Genomic DNA, 19,901 nt, shown 5'->3' with positions numbered 1-19,901 from the left:
TTTTGTTTCCTGCTCAGTGGTTGTATTTTTGACACGTCTCATGATGCTCCCAAACACTTATTTGTTTCCATGATTAGAGAGCATAATTCTCTAGATAAACATGAATATATTTTTAAATTATTTGTACTTTAAGTGCCTTCATATTATTTTAAATTTTAATATACAATTTAATCTTATTTTTCCTTGTTTTTTTCTAAATCGCCTCAAAATACCACTAGAATCGGTAGCAGCAGCTGTGCCAAGCAGAGCAGTGGGAAAGGTGGCATTGTTTCCCTCAAGAACTGAATTAAATATGAACTGTTGGACCATTTTACCTTTAGTGAACTTGAATTCCCACTTCTCAGAAGTCAGCCTGCATGAGGGCTTCAGGACTGATGCCAGAACTTGAAACAATAGATGACAAGTCACAGAGTATTTCTTAGTTCTTATCTCTGTATTATATACTCAAAAAATGTTTTAAAAACAGATTTTAGAAGACTTAACAACTCTGTACTGCAGACCTTTCTTCTGAGTACAGTAGAAGGGCAAAGTAGAATTGCAATTTCTATGCATTGAGGGATACAGCCTCCCAAACACAAATAAAATCTGCAGAAAGTATATTTGTCTCCCCTTCATAACCAGAGAACTGAGCTACAAGATTGCTGGAGTGCCTAATTTAAGCACCATGTCTGGCTGGCTTTGTTTTTGTGTCAGGACTATTTCTCACCACAGATTGTATAGGAAGTCTGACTTTTGACAGCTGAGGAAAGCTGGCAGACTAAATCACTTGTTGCTCTTTGGATCTGTGTACCACAACACCCAGTGCACCTTGTAGTAAGCAGACAGAATTCCACTCTTCAGCTCTGTATCTCCATAGAAGCCTGGGAACAGCCAGCTTTAAGACAAAGACCCCAATTTGTTATCAGCAGCCTCTGTTGGACTTTAGGGCCAGTGCAGCAACCTGTTCTTGGGTTTGGGTTATGGCCCCATTCTACATCAGTAGGGGAAAAAAAAGCCCAGGCTGACAGCTTTGGGTCCCAGGGTGAGCATGCAGTGCTTATGGTCATGGAGCAGGGGAGAGAAGAAAAACATGATTGTCCACAGAGAAAGCTACAGATTTTGAAAACAAGAGATCATAAGGTGACCACTGTCACGAGGTCACTGATCAGCATTTAGCCCTCGGTATTAAATGAAATAGATTGAGTAAATGTAAGCATTCCAAGCTTAAGACCCTGGGAAGAAAAAAAAAAAATCACTGAGCATTTAATGAAGAATCCAAAAAAAGAAATTAATGTCTGGCTTGGATGATGCAGCTGATCTAATGGAAAGAAATAATCGAAATATATTCCTTATATGATATAAGCTCTCTTCCCCCAGTAGCTTTATGTTACAGGCTACTCAGAACTGGGCTCTTAAACTTCCCAATGCAGAGATCTCTGGAAAAAAATGTCTGCTTGGATTCTCAGGGTTGCTAGGCTTGAAGGAGTTCAGCTGGTGAGGTCTGCTCAAAACTACTGATCTTGTAAAACTTTGGTTTCACTCCCTGTATTCCAGTAGATTTTGTTTTGGTGGAATTAAAATACTTGCCACGTATTGCATCAGCTAAAAAAAGAGACAAACAATCCCTAAATATGTGTTACATGCAGGAAAATGAATACTATGAAACTACTCTGTAAAACAATTAAGTGTGTTGTGCAAATAAAACTTAGAGGAACTGTTAAAATGCTTATTCTTCGTGATTTGATGAACATGATCTTAACAGAAAGCACATTATTTCTATTTAAATCATCAGAGAAAACTTTCCCCTTGGAAATATGAGAGAGATAGATGACTGTCTGAATCCTAGAAATGTGACAGGGTAATGTGTATCTTTTTATGTAAAATAGATATATAAATGTATAGCCTACATGGTCTAAAGTAGGATTTTTTACACAGACACGAAAGCACTGGTTTTGTCTCAGTCACTGGTAAATAAGCAATCTTGGGAAAAGTTAGAAGCAGCATTCAGTGTTTCTCTATGTGGCAGCTGGTCACAAGTAAAAGATCATTTTTTGTTATGGAATGACTAGCAAAGATAAACTCTTGGGAAATATTCCCAAAGGCAATTTAAATAGATTTTGTTATTTGCAGAAGGCAATGTTACTGTTTAATTTATAAAGTTAATAAAGTGGTTTCTAAATTATTTAATAAGGTTAGCACTTGTTTGCGTTGATAGTGCTATGAATCACACACCAGAGTCTGGTCATGAAAAAAACAACTATAACAATTTCAGTTTAAATAAAAAATAATTACAAAGCAAAAGGACTTAGCTTAGAACTACAAAATTTTTACTAGTTTACACATGCATTTTTACATCCCTTATTCTTTTTATCATCGTGAACCACTAATTCATTACACTACTCAACGCAAGCACTTTATCTCAGGCTTTTTTGAATTGCCACTGTATTTCTGGGGCAGGGAGATCTGAGGACAGAACGAAACCACTTATGGTTCCAATCTTAATATAAATCCTTGGAAAGAGGCAGACAGAGAAGAGGGGGGAAAAGAGGGAGAAAAAAAGGATAATTTTGGTTCCTTCCTTTCTCCAACTAAAGATCAAGTCTTTCAAATCCCATTTAATACACTGAAAAAGACTGAAGGTGCTACAAGTAACTGTGGGTTCAGCCCTGCTCTGGTGCCAGGTGATAGATACAAATTTATGCAATCCATCTGCACTTAGTGTGTCTGTGTGCACACACAGTGAAGGACTGACTTGGTAAATAAGTCTAATGTCTAAAATAGAGAACTTTGTGTTTTTCATGTGACTAATTCTTATGCTGCTGTTCATAATGTATAGAGCTATTATTGAAACTTACCTACAATCAAAGCCTTTGTTCAAAGGTTTAGAAATACTTGGGGAATATTAAGGGAAAAAAGCCAAATAATTATGTGAAATAGCAAGGACAGTTGCATTAAAAAATAATTGCTGTTAAAGAGAGAAAAATAAATATTTTTCAGCAATTTTAGTTTTCCAATTGAGTCTGCAAATGGAAGAGAAGTTTTCGTGTGTGGCTTGGATTCATACTTTAATGGACCACAACTTTTATCGTCTACCTCAATCAACCTCTTCTGTGCACAGTGTCCACAAGAACTTCTCAGTAAATCTGCAGTGAATCTCTCAAATTCCTGTTCCAGTATGACAGTCTCCACTACAATTACAGTCCAGCCTTTAGCAAATACAAGCAGAGCAAAGCAGACTAAAAAAGACTCAGAAACCAAACAAGACTTGTCTCTAAGTCATGTAGATTCTTCCTCCCAGAAACTATTCTGGCAGCTGAGTCTCCTCACCTGGCTACATTGTGGTAAAGGAATAAGCATAGAAACTCAACCCTGCAGAGCCAAATCCTTGGTTCCCACTGATTCCATACAGTCTGTGCACAGAGGGACAGCATCCATTGCTGTCTCTTAACCAGTGGTCATATCAAGTCAAAGTTCATTCAAGACTTACCTCCTGGACCTCTTTTTTTTTTTACTTGAGATAATTGTTGGTCTGGCAAGCCCATATGATGAAAAAAGAGGAGGAAAAAGACACTGGCTCCTCAGGCACATTTGGCAGAGACTCGGGGTTGCACTGGGCAGCCCCCCATCTTCAGCAGCAGCAGCAACACTCGAGTGCCGGTCCCTTGGCAGGCCTGGGGGCTGATTCAGCCCTGTGGGCTGCTCCTCCTGCCTCAGCTGCTCCCCGTCTGCTCCAGGGAAGCAGTGGTGAGCCCCAGGAAAGCTCTGCACAGGTCACACTCACCTAGAAGCATTCCAAGGGCCTTAAGAGCTCTGAAGCTCGGGGCAGAACTTCTCAAGGAGCTTACAGCCCAGCAGCTGGCTTTGCTACCAGTACTCACTGGGGCCCATCTCATCCTGCTCCTTCCTTCCCTGTCCCACTGGCACACACCAGGGGCTGTTAGTAGCTTAACCACATAAAAGTCTAGGTCACATATTCTTTCTTCCCAACAAGTTTGGGTTTTTTTTTTTTTTTTGCTTCAGTCAATCCATTCATCAGCCACTCCAGCAAACTGCATATACCAACATTTCCTGCAGCAAAGGCTCTTGACAGAGCTGCTACTATGATTGCTGTTAATGGGTTAGTGCTAAAAAATGCATTATTTTATGCCAGTGTTTTTTTTTTAAAAAGAACTGCAATATGAACTGTCTTTCAAACTAGGAATATGGGAAGGGTTGGAAGGTACCTTCTGAATCATGCAGAGCTTGCTTTTCCTAATGGAGACAGACATCCCTTAATTCTTTTGATCCTTGTCTCCCACATCACATACATGCACATACACACATATTCTTACCTCGCTCCTCTTACTATTAAAAAAATTTTCCTTTAAAGGTATTACTTGGCTGACTTATAATAGAAATTTCAGAGGTCAGGGTGACATATAGGAGAGCTAAGGATAGACCATGGTCTGTCAGAAGGATCTAACTATGAATACTGCAAAGGAAATTAGATGACTTCAGAGGCCAGGCATCTTTAGAGACGCTAGCAAGACAAGCTCTCCTTTAAATAAGTCCACTCAATGACAAGAACAACTCCCACCATACTGACCAATCCCTGCTTCCCAGACACAAACACTTCTATAACAAGGGGCAACGAAGGGAGGGACAGAGGGGGAAACATAAATACATATTTAATGGAAACCCTAGAACGTTGCAGTAAGCATACACAAAATTAAATTATTAAAAACTGTAAGTTAAACCATATCCCACATTAATTTGTCAAGCAGAGGATTGGCCCTTAGAAGGGGATAAACAGGAAGATATCATGTAGTCCTCCTAGGGTCTTCTGGTGCTAAGTTAGAAGGCATTATTCAGAGACTACAGCATTCAGGAGTAACCTGTAACTACAAGGAATGGAGGCAGATATTACTTACCCTGACTTATGCTGAAGATGTAGCAATGATAAGGACACTGCTTTTCACCAACCTGAGCCATGGACGCCATTTGTACTACAATAAGTGTATTAATTTTAGTCATGTGTACATTCCCCAAGGACTTCTGACAGGTGATTTATCAGCAGTGAATGTTGTGAAGGCAGACACTCCTCTCCAAATCAATCTTTATCCAGTCTTGATAAGGTAACAGATAAACGCATTTTATAGTCTCACTTTCTAGTAATTGGTTCTCAAAGCTTGCTTTTTCCAGACTGCTCCTTTAATACTCTGTAATGCCACAGACTGCCTTTGAAGAGTGAATAATAATGAAGAGCTTTAAAGAGACTTGTAAAAGTTATGAAGTCATAAAACTCTATTTGATTCCTCCTTCAGTCTGTTTTCTGGGAATGGCTGAATATAAATAGTGAAGTGATCTCATAGGCTTTGAATGAAAGGTTCTTTCTCCTTTCAGGCTGCACTTCCTACAGCATTATCCTCATTGATATTTCATTGCCTCCAGGATCATGGTGTCACAGTTGAGATGGCCATGATACACAAAGCACCATCACACCAGGTCAGAAGGCTTCAACCCATGCAGAGTAACACCACTCCAGAAGGCTTCAAGTGCTGGCCCCTCTCGTTCTTTAGCCCAGCCTTTTATACCTCATGTTCATGCAGTGCACCTGTGTGCCCCCTGTTCCCTTTGGTGGTTGGTCAGTGCCCCTGGGCACTCCATGGCTCATTGATTTCAACGCTGCTCACCTGCTTCTCACAGCTGTACACAATGGGGATGAGGCTTGGCCCCAGCCCCACTCCCAATGACCACAGACTGTGTACCTACATGATGGGTTGTATATAGAATCTTTTTCCAAGTCCCTTATCAACAGAGTTTTGGGACATCTGGCCAAAAAATATATGCCTAGTCTCTAGGGTTTCCTTTTCAAATGCATGGTGTAAGTCAGTTCTGTATTGAGCTGCAGTCATTGTGATACAGAAGGTACATCAAAACACACTTCTCCAAACAGGAGTTGCTCTTGTTTTCCTTTTCCTCCTTGTTCCTGGTGACTGTGTACAGGGGCTTCCCATAAATTGAGTTCATTTCTCCTCCTCTTTTCCTAAGGTGTGGCTACGTTGTGGAAATTGATACTTCTGCAAAGAAAAATAGTTTTCTTTATCATGTTGCACAGTCTCAACTTCCACCAGCCCATTAACTCAAAATAAACTCCTAAGCATTCGACTGTCTGATCAGTGTCTGCACTGTGACATTTACCAGGAGAGGCAGACAAGAAATAGTCAGTGACTGGAGATTTTTAGACCAGAATAGTGACACTGTAATCTTGCTCTTTCCCCCCCTACACCCATCACCCCCTTTGCCAATCTCTGTGCCCTTTTCCAGATGCAGTTGAAATGACCATTAGAAGTGTCCCTTGACATGTGCTTAAATCCAAAATACAGGTATTAGAAATGCCTTGAAATTTAAAATAATAATAAGGAAAGAAAAAAGAAAAGCAATGTAAGTATTCTTTGGTTCCAAGACATATAACAGGAAAGACATCACTATTACTTAGCTCATTTCTGAAGCCAACAGATGGTTGTGCTACATTTAGAGCACTTGGAAGTTGTTTTCTCTGTTGTTTGTTAAAGGCAAAAACCTTGGAAGTAGGCTCAAAAGACTGTTTTCAGAAGGCTTTATGCCAATCCTACTTAAACCAGCTTTCCTGATACAGCTGAAAAGAAGTGTTACAGCTGTGAGTAGGTATACAGTCACAGGACATTTGTAAATACACATGAGGCAAATTAGAAGCAACAAAAATCTGATGCTATCATCCTGGTTTATTTCATGCACCCAGTCAGCAGCAGCAGCTCACAGATGCTGAGGCAAGAGATGTTTTAGTAAACAGAACAATTAGCAGCATTGTGTGAGCCACCAGCACAGCAAAATAAACTTCTTGGAGATAGGTGATTATACCTCTTCCCAAAAAGATTAAATTGGAAAGCACAAAATTACTTATTATCTGCAAGAGTGGATTAGCAACTGCCAGCTCTGTACCTTAGAGATGGCAGCAAGAGTTCTTGAAACGGGAACTTACAAAGGCACCATGCAATGAGTAATTAATACCATGCCTTGGTATCAACCATCTTTTTGTCTTGTTTTAAGGGAAAAAATCCCCACACTGTTTTCTTGTCATGATGCAGTACCATCAAACACTGACATACACATGATCAATGTTTAACATTGCTCCTTACCCTGGCTGCTTTCAGTCATATATGGTAATCAATGATCCATTCATGATAGCTCCCTGCAATTATCATAGCAAAGTCTGGGGACAGAAAGGCATACAAGGTACTAAACCTAAATAACCACTAAGTATTTCACCCGTGCATTCTCCAGTTGCTTCCTCCATTATGGATAATGGTCCTATTTGCAGACAATGGCAGTAAAATTTTCCTCCAGGGATTTATTTATAACACTTATTTCTTGGATCATGGTTTGTATTTTCTAATGTGATAAGTGCCCCAGAGAAGCCCTTAAGTGAAACAATCAAGAGAGAATTTTGTTCTCCTGTCCCATAACTCCTGCATCCTAAACATTCAACAGAAGTTGAGCATTAACCTCACACTGCACTGTGAGCTGCATTCACCCTTCCCCAGCCTCCACCGCTGCCAGCAGAGCACACAGGGGTTGCAGTCTTGGTTATTCAAATATAAATAATTCAGGAGCTCACCTGGGCTGTGCCCACAGACTGGTGAGAAGGAGGATACAGCTTCTGTGTTTTACTAGTGTTTGTATTCTCAAATTAAGGCCTAAAGCTATTGTTAAAGTCCACCAAGAGAAATAGCTGGTGGGTGAAAAATTGGTCATTGACATGCCTCTCCTGTGAAAATTTGAGAGTGGTCTACTTCACCATAATTTTTCCTGAATTAACTGATAAAAATAACAGATGACTGCACTGTCAGTGATGCCCTATGCTGTTTATGTAGATTAGCTAGGATCCGTTGTCATGTCTGTTAAATTGCAAGTCCCTACTGCCTAGTCCAAATAATAAGGTACTTGTAACAGCAGCTGAAAGGAATAAAAACCAGGAGCCAAAAACAGCTTTTACCTCCTTTCATCCTTATTTTTCACCTGTCCCTTTAACATTCAGCAACCAGAAAATGAATGACAGTGATTAAATTATTTGCCTGCCAGGTTATCTCAGTGGCTGTTCTTTGCAGAATATCCATGCAAGTCATTGAGGAAGCAGGATATGAGCAGATAAATCAGAATCTGCAGGGTCCCTGCACCTCTGGCTCTCACTGTATCAGCTGCTCCCTGGCATTACAAAAACTCTGAAAAAAGATAACCAACCTAAATGGATGCTAAATATTGAACAAACTCAAAGACAATAGATATGAACTTTGATTGTCTAACAAATGTGACCTAAAACGAACAGGAATTCTGCAAATGAGAGCCTGAAAGCTCTCATCATGCTTCCACCTGCTCGCCCTTTGAGGTACATTTTGTTTAGCTCCTGTAAAATGAAGGCATGACTCACTAACAGGACATATGGAGTGGTAAAGTATAGAAACTAAGATTGCAAAGCTACCACTGTGTCTTCAGAAAGCTTAACAATGATTTCAAACAGCTCATTGTTATGGTGCAGTCCCATGTTTCTTTCTTGCACATGTTTTCTCATTAAATTGGGAAAGTGGTTGTTGGGAAAGTGGTATTTGGGTTAGTGGACCCCTCCCCCTATATTTTACCTGTGCAGTGCCTTAGACAATTAAATATTTATCTCCAAATGGAGATTCCAGGCTTTATTACTACCTGAATAATACATGTAACTTGAGTCATAACCTCCCAAAGACCTATTTGCAAGTCAATTTTTTTCTGTCTGCTCAGCACTGCTTCCTGACTACAGCCACTGATATTTTCAATAAAGTCTTTGGTCTATGCATGTATCACCTGTTCTTTCACCCCTTAACCAAATTACACCACTTGGTTAAATCAAACTAGTTTTTATTTAAAGAGAAAAACTTCCCTCCCTCCATTCAAGAAAAGTTGTTGTTAGCAGCTTAACTTAATGAGCAAGTTATCCCAATGGAAGAGACATTGATTTAAATAAAGAGCGACAGAATTTGCTCTTACCACAGGGATTGCTTGGTAGGGAAAAACAGCAGTAAAAAAATTGTAGATTCTCATGACAAGCACCTACAAAGACAATATATTCCATATCCCTAAAATACATGCTCCACGTTTTGTAAACTGCTTTAGGACATCAGAACTCTTCTGTGCTAATTTTTGTAGAGAGAGGAAAGAACTGAGACAATATTATTTGCTTGCCTATGCACTCATAAGTTTTCCATGATTCCTCCACACAACTGATGGAAAAACATTTCTCAGGATTTTTACAGTGCTACTGACAGTTTCTAAGGATATTCAAAGCATTACTTTACTAAGAACTGAGCCCAGACCCTCAGTCAGTTCTGACAGCCTGTCTCTCATGCTAAAGATGCCTCCCATCAGCTGCCCTTTGAAAGGCATTGACAAAAATAACTGAACTTAGTAAACAGGCATAACAGAGTAAATCAAGAATATTTGTGTTTAGTCACCTTGGATTTTTAGGGATTTTTAGGTAAATCCTTCTTTGTGTATTTGAGAGGGTGTGGCTTTGGGGACATTAGTAGGCAGTGGTGCTTCAGGGAAGAGTGTGCTACATAAAAAGGAAAAAAGTTCCTTGTGCACTTATCCTGCCCTTTCTAAGAGGGACCCTGCCTTCCAAGGGAAAGCCTGGCTAAAACACTTAATGGAAAAGCTGCCATGGCCTTCCTGGTCATATGGGCTTCACACACTCTGTCTCAGACTCTCAAATCATCTGACAGGCCAGAAAAATGGAAAAACTGAAAAAGAAATGACACTTCACTTAAGCCTGTTGATCAAGCTAAAAGCTTCCAAATGCTAAGAACTAAAGATAAGGTACACTTCCCAGCAGTGGAAAATTGAATGAGTTGTAACAATTGCAATTGCCATTTCAGAGCCTTCTGAATGGTGAGTGCATTCATTAGAGATAGTGTTGATAGCATGACAGCTCTCTGAGAGTGTGTACTACCTGTACACACCTCACACACTGGGCTTCCTGCTTCTGGCACCCAGAAGAAACTACCAATACATACAGCAACATGCTAGAATGGAATTCCTAAACTGAAAAATTCAGTCCCTGCTATCAGCCAGCTTCCTATCCCCTTCATAAGCTGATAGAAGAACATCTCCTAAACTATCCGGGGAGAGAAGTATTTTACTAGCAATGCTCTTCCTGGAAGGACAATGTAGAAGAAACTCAAACATCTGACATTTAGCAATCATTTCCTGCCTAAATGTAGTTGTGTCCTAATTTGTTTTTATGCCAGATTTTTCTTCTAGGTAAATGGTTGTTTTCCCTCTCTGATGTTTTTCAGCCAATACATCTGTAAGTAGCAATTGCATTTCCTTTAAGCCTTTCCTTTGATAAGTTAAACAAACTAAGTTATTTTACTCCTGCTTTCTTATGATTAAAAAGATTTCTTCCTAGACTGTTTGCTTTTTTTCTGGCTTACATTCCAGCATTAATTAGTCCTTCTCAAACAGGAGCACCTGCACATAGTAAGAACAGTATATATTATTATGTCTAGATCTTACAAGATGGATCCTTCCCCTCATCTCTACTTGCTCAACAAAGATTGGTATTTTTCAGGGCTGCAACATAGAGTCAGGTCTGTTTTATTTGTCTTCCCTACTACTGAATTTTGAACAGAAAATCTTCCAGTTGACAGCAAACATTTTTCTCTTTATCTACCTAAATCAGGACTTTGCATTTTATATTACTGAATTGAAATGCAATTCTACAAGTGAGGTAGTTTAGCTCCTTCTCATATATTTGCAGGTCCCTTTGGGAAATCCAAGCTTTCAAACTGCAGAGAAGGAGCCACGTGCACTTTTAAGTATCTTGCTTTTTTGAGAAGTTGCCATCCCAGGTTATATTTTGGGGATATTTGCAGGAACAGCAGATTGGTGCTGCCACTGTGTGAAGGAAAAACATGAAAGTTTGTCAGGGCTTAATTAACTGAAGGACTTTTATAAATCAAAAGTACCTTTTGGAAAATTCACAGTGGTCAGAATTAGTCTCAGAAGCATAGAAAGAGAAAAAATGGGGCTGTCAAGCAAAATTTAATCTTCTATATTTGAAAGAGATGTTGCTTGGTTTAAAAAACCATGACAGATAATGATCTGCAGGGACACTCTAGGACATAAATGCAGGGCCTAATGGAACCATTAACATCCATGGATCCAGCAGCACTTCCTAGACTGATCATGGCTTGGGGGGAATATTTCACTAGACAAAGAATACTTCTTTCTATATTGCCAACAAGGCTACTCATTGAGAAAGCCCTTATGACACCAGTATGATATTAGAGCACTTCTAGGAGCTCAGGGTGGTGTTTCAGATCTTAGTTTGTGCCAGAGCTGGGGAAAAGAGGAAAAAAGTAGGGATACCAAATAAACAGCAGGTAAGGGTTTGATCCAAACTGTAATACAGAAGATATAACATGCATCAGTGCTTTCTGATATGTATATAACTGATTGATTAGTAAAATCCTAGAATTAGATTAATTTTTAAACAAAATTACCAGAGTAAGCAATATTCCAGCACGTATATCTTTATGCACAGAGGCAGAGGGCTTGCTGCTGCCATCTCTGGCAAGGTATCTATTCATTTATTACAGTTTAAGAGATTGATGCAATCTTCCTGCAATTAAGTACCTGTCTTATTGCTGACTCTGGTACAGAGAAGTCCAAGAGAAAGGCAGGAAACTGGAATGCTGGTGCACAAATGCAAATTTGCTGAGGTGTAAAGAATTTGTTTCTTGTTCTCACCTAGTCTAATTTCACATATCTCACTGTCTTACTGTTGCTCCAAAGGCATAAATATATATAAATAAACATGCATGTGTGCAAGTGCATAATGATATTTTTTCTAATAGGCACTTCTGACTGGCATAAACCCCTGCTGTAGAATTTGACTGCATCAAATCCAGGCATATTCTTAGTGACACATTTAGCATATGGAATTAAAAACCATAGAAACCACTCACAGAATTCAGATTTCTAAACAAGAATGGTGAAAATTTCACCCACAATTCAGAACAGCTCTCATTTTACCTGAGCTTTAAACTGGTTTGTACTTCTTGATTTTTTCTCTAGTTTTATGTTTATAAAAATACTCCATAGCACATCTGTAATATTTTATGCTACATACCCAACTAGCATTTACAGTCATTCCTTAGTAACTGATACTTTAGTGTTTACAGAGGTCTGAACTGCATGTACATCCATAATACAAGAAAGCACCATTACAATGTATTTGTTGAGATAATAAGGCAGGAAAAACAAACAAAAGTGACACCACTGCTGTAGCTGATTTTACTTTTAAAACAGTCCATTAAATGTCTTTTGGCAAATTACTTATTTAAATCAATGGACAGCTCAGGGAATCATTTCTGGGGCTCTTAATAGAATTCTAAATTTCTTTGATTTCTTTTACTGCCATTGGTTGCATCAGACATCTGGGGACAAGTTAAAGAAAACTCAACAATAAAAAGGAAGCTTTTTGACACTGAGGTCAGAGAGTAGAAGGCTACACTGAGAGATCAAACCTACCACAATAAAGAACGTGTATCCTGCAAGGAAAGGAAAAAATTCTTTTTTCCCAGGGCAATACAATTTTCCTATGTGATTATATACAAAGAGCTCAAATTATTCATGCAAACACTTCCATTAGGGTCAGCTGGAGTGCAGTGAGCAGGATGTGTACGAGCATTTCCTCGGAATCAGCAGGGACCAGGAACTCTGTTGTGCCAGATATGGTTGAGATACACTGTAGGGTCTCTTGGGCTTTTATTGTCTAAACTAAAAAAAGTAAGAGGAAGAGAGAAACAGGCACAGTGCAATTAGCACCTTGATACACCTTAAAGTAAATAAATGTTAGTTTCTAATTGCATAAATTTCTAACTTTCTGCTAGACCATGGCCAAACTGACTTGTCAAAGGTCATACACATAATATCTGTGGAAGAGTTAAGCACTGAGTTCCGTGATTCTAAAATCAGCCCCAAACAATTAATCCAGGGAATAACATGCTATGCACATTTATTTCTTTAACAGAAGCTTTACTTTATCTTTGTAAAGAGATACAAAAGATTAAGAACAATAAAAAGGACCTAACAACATATTAAAAGATTTTTTTATTATTATTTAAATGATGGGGAAAATCTAGAAAGGATAAAAACAACCAGATAGCATCTGTTTATATTATTCATGTACCTAGAGCATTTATAATGTATAAAATATTCATTTAAAAATAAATATTGTACAACTGCCTCCTTTACTATCATTTTAAATGTAATTCCCTGTAAGGAACATGATCATATTCTCTATGATAGAAGGGAGGTAATTTTTTTTTACCTCAAGCCAGGTGTCTGCTAGAACAAGTTAAAATCAAATGCTCCTCTTGAGCAGTTTTTTCTGTACTCAGCCTTTCCAGAACCAGAAGTGCTGTGTTTGTGAAGCCTCTGAAGCCGTGGCTGGACAACATGACAGGATGTAGCATGAACATTTTACTGAATCAACCACAATGCCAAAGGAAGCTACAGACTGTCACATCAAGCAGAAGGCATCTGATGGAAACCTCTTGTGACAAATTAAAACCTTTCTGGTCTCTAAAAAGTGGGTACCAAAGCAGTGCCCTAAATAAAATTTACTTCCATCAGTCCTTGTATTTACAGTGTTTTTCAGGCAGTTATTTCTGTTGTTTCTTCATTCCACCTAAATCATGTCGTTAGCAGGAACTATCAGTCCTTAAGGAATGTGGTACCTGATACACATTTGATGCTGGATTTATTTTCTTCTGTTTATAACAAAAATGGATGATTTCAAAAGAAAAATCAGCTACAACAGTCTTCTGTTTTGCTTAGCATTTAGAGCCTTTGAAAAACTCTGTTCTAAGAGCTGACAGGACTTTACAGCACTCAGGATCTCACAGAGCTCATCTCTTCCAATAAACAAGTCATCTATGCATACATTTATGCAATTACACTCCAATTACAAAGACCCTTAAGAGCTCTTCTATAGCCATGCCCATGCCCGCTAGACATAATCTACATGATCAACTTCCATGCATATCCTTATGATATGATTGTCTCAGGAAATGCATTATTGAGGGCTTGCCAATCAATTTTTCTGAATTCTAAATATTTTTCTATGAAGTGCTGAGAAATTCTTACCAGTTTCATAGCTGCAACCAGTCTGTGAATGACTCTAAGCCCAAACAATTTCCCAGTTTCAGTTTTGTGTCCCTAAAAATGCTGCCTTATCTTCATTTCATAGAGTGCTTTCTCACATAATTAAGTAAAGCTAAATATTTGAACTGTAGTTGTTACAGTAAATTGTTTTACCTAGATTGCAGCCATTTATTGCCCCATTTCCACAACGGTGGTTCACTGCACACTGACAACAGAAAACTGTTCATTTAGAAATCTCTTTCCACATGCTTTAGTCTTCACTCACCAATAACTTAATTTTTTATCTTTGCAGTATAGACACTGACAGGTCACATATATCAGAACAAAAAGAGTTGTCATGGCAGATCAGGCTACTGGGCCATCAAAGCCTGGTAGTCTGTCTTTACTGTATCTCAGAGGAAGGTGCAAACCCTCACAATGTGATAAGCACTTATGCAATGGTACCCATATGGGCAACATCTCTTTTTCACTTCCCCAGTCAGCCTATATACCTAGAAGTGAAAGATGTTATCATCCCTTCAACAGTTTCCTATGCTGTGCATGACAGACTCCCTTCCCCTGTGATTGGTATTCAACAAGACTTCTGTAGCAGCTAATAGGCTCAAAATCTAATTTGGCCAAAGAAGAACAAGAGTAAAAAGCAAGGTTAGCAATGAAATTGTGTTTTGAAAATGAGGACTGAAACAGAGAGAAAAAGAGGGAATCTGCAGCATTAACTTTGTTGAAGTTTTATATGCAAGCTGTTCAATGAATTCAGATTCACACATGACTAGTGAAGAAGACAAAGCAAATTTTAAGATGATGTCTTAAAAGGCCATTTGGATCAGTCATGGAGTTCATGGCCTGGATTAATCAGCTCTCCTACAGTAAATTCTGAATAATAGTCTTTAATGATAAAAATCACTCATGAGAAGATGCTGCTTTTATTCATATGTCCTGGTGATATTTTGCATGTCAGCTCCCCTGAAAAGCACTGTCCAAAAATGCATTATTGTGTGGAAATGTTTTATGGAAATTAATCAAAGCCTACAATCCCATTATCCTGTGATTCCAGCATTTCTGGACCTACTGCTCAACAATCTGCTGAGCTCAGAATAACTCAGTTTACATGATTTCCAGTCTACTTTATAATTATTTTCTGTAATTGACAGCAGATTATGCAAAATATCCCACAGAGATCATCAAACCATCTGAGCTCTCTCTAGCTTTGAAAAAAATCATTGAGATGTCAGAGGACTGTGAGTTCAGATATCCTTTTTCATAATGAGTAGTCACATTTCCATTCTTTCAAACCCTTGAAATCCACTATTCAGAATTTCATTGGGTGCCACAGGGGTTTTTCTTGTGTCAAACAGTGAGCAATCCTACCCTGTTCATCCATTTGTGATCTGTGATTTCATAATCTTGTTTTAGTCAAACTTTATCACCTCCTCCCCAAACTGCCCCCTTCTCTAATCTCTAGTCAGCCTCGTCTCTTCTCATATGATATTATTCAAAATCTCTGATCACTCCTAGCATCCTTTACTACTTTACTGTATATTTTCTGATGTAGAGAAAGACAACTGACAGATTCAGATCTGAGTGTACCATGGATCTATACAGATAAAGGGATGTTTTGTTTTGTTCACAGATCCTTTCTTAATAATTTCCAGCTCTGTGGTTTTTTGAACACTGCTGAACATTGAACTCCTATTTCAGAGACTCCTTGAAGTATTTTCACAATCTCATTTCTGATTAGTAATATCAAAAGTCCATTTGGTTATATAGGCAGTCACTTTTCACTTCTAATGTAATTTTGCATTTATCATGCAAAGTACTACCAACACTAAATTATATCTGCTGTTTCATTTCCCTGTCACGTAGCATCCCAGTATCCTTTTGCAACATTTTGCAATCAGATTTAGAGTTTATTATCCTCAGCAATTTCATAACATCCGCAACTGTCACCTTAATATTCCTCCCCTTTCCAGGCCATTTACAAATATACTGAAAAGCAGGCAAAACAAGGTCCCAAGAGATTCCAAATTTCCTCCACAGCAAGAAGTGATCCCATATTCCTATTTCTGGTTTTTTTTTCCTACTATTTTTGAAGTATTTTATAACATCCCAAGGAGATTTCATTCCTTTAACAACAGTATTTGCTCACAGTTTGGTGAAAAACTTTACTGATATCTGAACAGAGACCGCTGTGCAGATCAGAGTGGTGTTTACTGGCTCCTTCAAATAACAAAACAACTTGAGAGCTTATTGTTTACCTCTATAGGAGAGGATCAGATTGATATTTACCTACTATATTCATGCTATCTATAGGCAGCCTAAGTACATTTTCTGCAGATTCATCAGGGCAGAAGCCAGACTAAGCCATCCATTCCCAGTTTTCAGAGTTACCACTAAGACCTTTCTGAATTTAGTGCTTCTGATAATTGCAAAAAGAGGTTGATTAGACAATGCAACAAAGACAACTACTCAGAAATTTCCTATATAAGTTCCTTTAAAACCCTTGGACAAATACCATCAAGCCCTGGTACTGCTCATTTTACTTCAATAGCTACATAAAGATTATACAGGAGGGGAAATGTAGAAAATTACTACCTTCACAGTGAATACTAAGACATACGGCTCATCCATATTTTCTACTCTATTCTTACTGCTTTTGTTCTTTCCTAGTCTTTCTCCTTTTATACATCAGTAATTTATCTGCTGCAGAATCTCTTTGGCAAATCTCCATGAGTGGCCAGTGACTTGTTTCCTCAGGGAAGTTTCTAATTCTCCCAGGCCCAATGAAGTCTGTAAGATAAATCATGATGGAATCTCAGTTTGCATTCAAATGAGAACACAGAGTGTCCCTGGCACCTTGAGCTGTCATTCAAACCTGTGCAAAGTGGATGAACAGTGTGGCCACTCTTATTAATTATGGCAAAGGAAAGAAGACAATGGAGAATCAGCTCGACCAGGTTTATACTGTGCCTGTGGGATTTTACACTTAGAGGCCACTTTGCACTGAAATGCTAGTGTGATATCTGAGAAGAAATCTCAAATAATTTCCTTAGTACACTTAGTGGACACACTAAGTACCTATTAGAAATGTCTGGCTTGGTACCTAAACCCAAGAATTTATTTCCTGCTTGACATCTCAGAGCAAAGTTAATGGAAATACTTGTAGAATTTATATTTGCAATATCTGTGGAAAGGAGCATGTCTGAATATAGATTAATGTTCTCTCGTGCTGGAAAATTTTATAGCCTAGTTGTTACTTTTGTGAACAGGGAACTGAAGAAAATTTTCAAAAGCAAGACTCAAAGAATAATTTATGGGTGTTTGGGGAGTTTCTTGTTTGGTTTTTTTGTTTGTTTTTAGCTGGGCAGAATTTACAATACCTTCTAAAAATCTGACTTTTTACTATCCATAAAAACTTGATGGAAAGGATACAGTTAAATCATAACTGCAAAGTTTTACTCATGTTAAAAATAAGGGCAGTTGTCTGATTATGGGAGGACAGAAACATTTTCTATTACCTACTCTTCTGATATTTAATCAAAGTTAAACCAAGGTTATTCTACAGCAACTTTAAATTGCGACTAAGAACAGAGAGTGTGACTCCTCAAGATTTCACTTTGTGATCAGAATATTAGTGGGATTGGATATTGTTTCAGCTTTTCAGAATTGTATTGTACTGCATTTCAAAAAGCATATATGAGGTCCTGAGAAATCAAACAAAAAAGCAAGATACACTCTTGAACAAGAACACATGAGTTTTCTGATCTCTAGCACAGTGGTTTGAGTCAGTTATCATTTTGCAGTAAATTCAATTCCATCAATAAAGCTGAGGTAGACATCAAACAGAACGCTTTAAAAGCGTATCTTGGAATCCTCAAGCATGATTTTATTTGTTTAGCAAAGAATAGACAAAGATACTTTTCAGGAAGGTCTTTTTGATCTTATCTCTGGTTCAAATTTCATTTTTCCTGTTTTTTTTTCCTCCTTTTTTTTTTGTTTTGAAGTAATGTCCAACATTAAAAATACAATACTCAGCCTACCACCAGAGTCCACTTAGTGTCTGCAAAGCTAAGAAGCCTTTATTCAGAGTAGCTTATAGGGTTATATTCAGAGGATTATAAAAGAAGGGAAGAAATCCTGCATAGAGGGATGAAGCCCTTTCAGAAACCAGGCAACAGGGCTTTGAAGGAGATGCAGATTATAAAGCAGATTCTCTCTAGTGCCTATCCCAAGTGCTTAATTGCTGTGGCTGTACAAGTATAACATGATGTGTTGCCCTGATTTTTAAGTGTTTTCTTTTATAGTTCTTTTGAAACTTTTAAAGTTCTCATAAAACTTCTTTAGCCTTCTGATAATGTTTACAGTTTTCTACTGGAGTTCTCACACACTGTTCATGTAAATAATGATTGTTTTGCATTCTTCTTCGTGGGAGGAGAGAATTGATGGACTGTTGGATTGACCAGTGTGGTTGGAGAGGTGGTAATTCCATCCATTCCATCCTCCAATCCACTGTCACCTTTGGAATTCTATAAATACCAGACGTTCGAATAAAACTTTCTCTTTTTTCTCTTTTAAACTTACCAAGCTTCTGTGTACTCATTTTGTGTCTAATAGCAACAATGATGTAACACCGTGTCTGTCTGCCTGACCCAAGAGGGGGGCTATGAGCCACAACAGAGGCAGGAATGCTGAATGTAGTCCCCCTCACAGGAAAGAGATGACTATATCTACAGTATTTTCTCTGTCTGTATTCTCCAATAATAATATATAATTCATCATAACAGATTGTGCTACTATGAAAGGCAAACTACATTTTATGTGTGTGCTTTAATTTTGTTATACAGTGTTACAAGTCAAAAGGGAACATGTCTGAGATGTACGTCCCTAGGGAAAGGTTTATGCAGATATTGCCTGTGAGGAATCCCAGAGTTCTTCTGTGCTCTAGTCATGTTTCTCCACCTTACAGTAGTTTATTATTTGAACAAATGGAGATGGCAAACTCAACAAGTATGCTACTTTAAAGGTACCATTAAGCAATTCTAGAGTTAGCACTGGTGATTTCTGTGCATTTATGTTTTATATTATCAACCACTGCTGGTCTGTAACCAGAATTCTCCACAATTCAGTGCAGAGAAATGCCAAAGAATTGGTCCCACAACACAGACAGTCCCAACTGTGTTCAATGTCTGCTTAAGATTATTCCTGTCCTTTTATGCTGAGTGCACAGCAAGCAAGCAGAAGTTGGTACAGATGTGACTTCTGCATCTCAGCTGCCCGAGTTCTCTGCTATTCCAAAGCTGTGACTGGCACTCAACCACAGCAAGGAGTTGTTGCCATCCACTCAAGGCAGGGCTGTACCTGCAAGTTTTGGACAAAAAATCAAGTAGGATGATACCTTGAACGTCTCTGTCAGAATATAATTGTTTCCCTCATGAAAACACAGGCCTCACAGTAACCCAAAAGTTCTCAGTTAGCAACAGGCACAGCTGAGACGCATAATCCCGGCCTTATACAATGTTTAGGGGGTTTCACACAACCAACAGATGTATCAACCATCTTCTTTAATCACTTTAATTACTTCTGTAATGATTCCTCCTTGCACCAAGGGTCAGGGGATCAGTACATGGAGTCCTGGAGACACACAAACAGGCGAGATGAGATGCCAGCACCAGGGCCCTGACTGCAGTAAGTGGCCGTAATGG

The 19,901-nt window shown here is 38.5% G+C and overlaps 1 protein-coding gene across 3 annotated transcripts in view; it reads right to left on the bottom strand.

Moving 5' to 3' along the window:
• The window catches only part of NCKAP5 (NCK associated protein 5), a 450,570-nt gene extending 433,533 nt beyond the window's left edge, over window positions 1–17,037 (bottom strand). For 2 of the 3 annotated variants that reach the window (XM_068195221.1, XM_068195224.1), the window contains exon 1: window positions 4,890–5,457. The gene's annotated coding sequence lies outside the window, so the exon portion shown is untranslated. Of the gene's footprint in view, window positions 1–4,889; window positions 5,458–16,850 lie in introns of those variants that run through there. The other variant, XM_068195225.1, reaches the window with a different exon arrangement.
• Between the last annotated feature and the right edge of the window lie 2,864 nt (window positions 17,038–19,901).

The sequence above is a fragment of the Anomalospiza imberbis genome, chromosome 7 (genome assembly GCF_031753505.1).
Source record: "Anomalospiza imberbis isolate Cuckoo-Finch-1a 21T00152 chromosome 7, ASM3175350v1, whole genome shotgun sequence".
NCBI lineage: Eukaryota > Metazoa > Chordata > Aves > Passeriformes > Viduidae > Anomalospiza > Anomalospiza imberbis.
The sequence above is the reverse complement of the archived record's forward strand: the minus strand, read 5'-3'. Positions and strand labels throughout refer to the sequence as shown.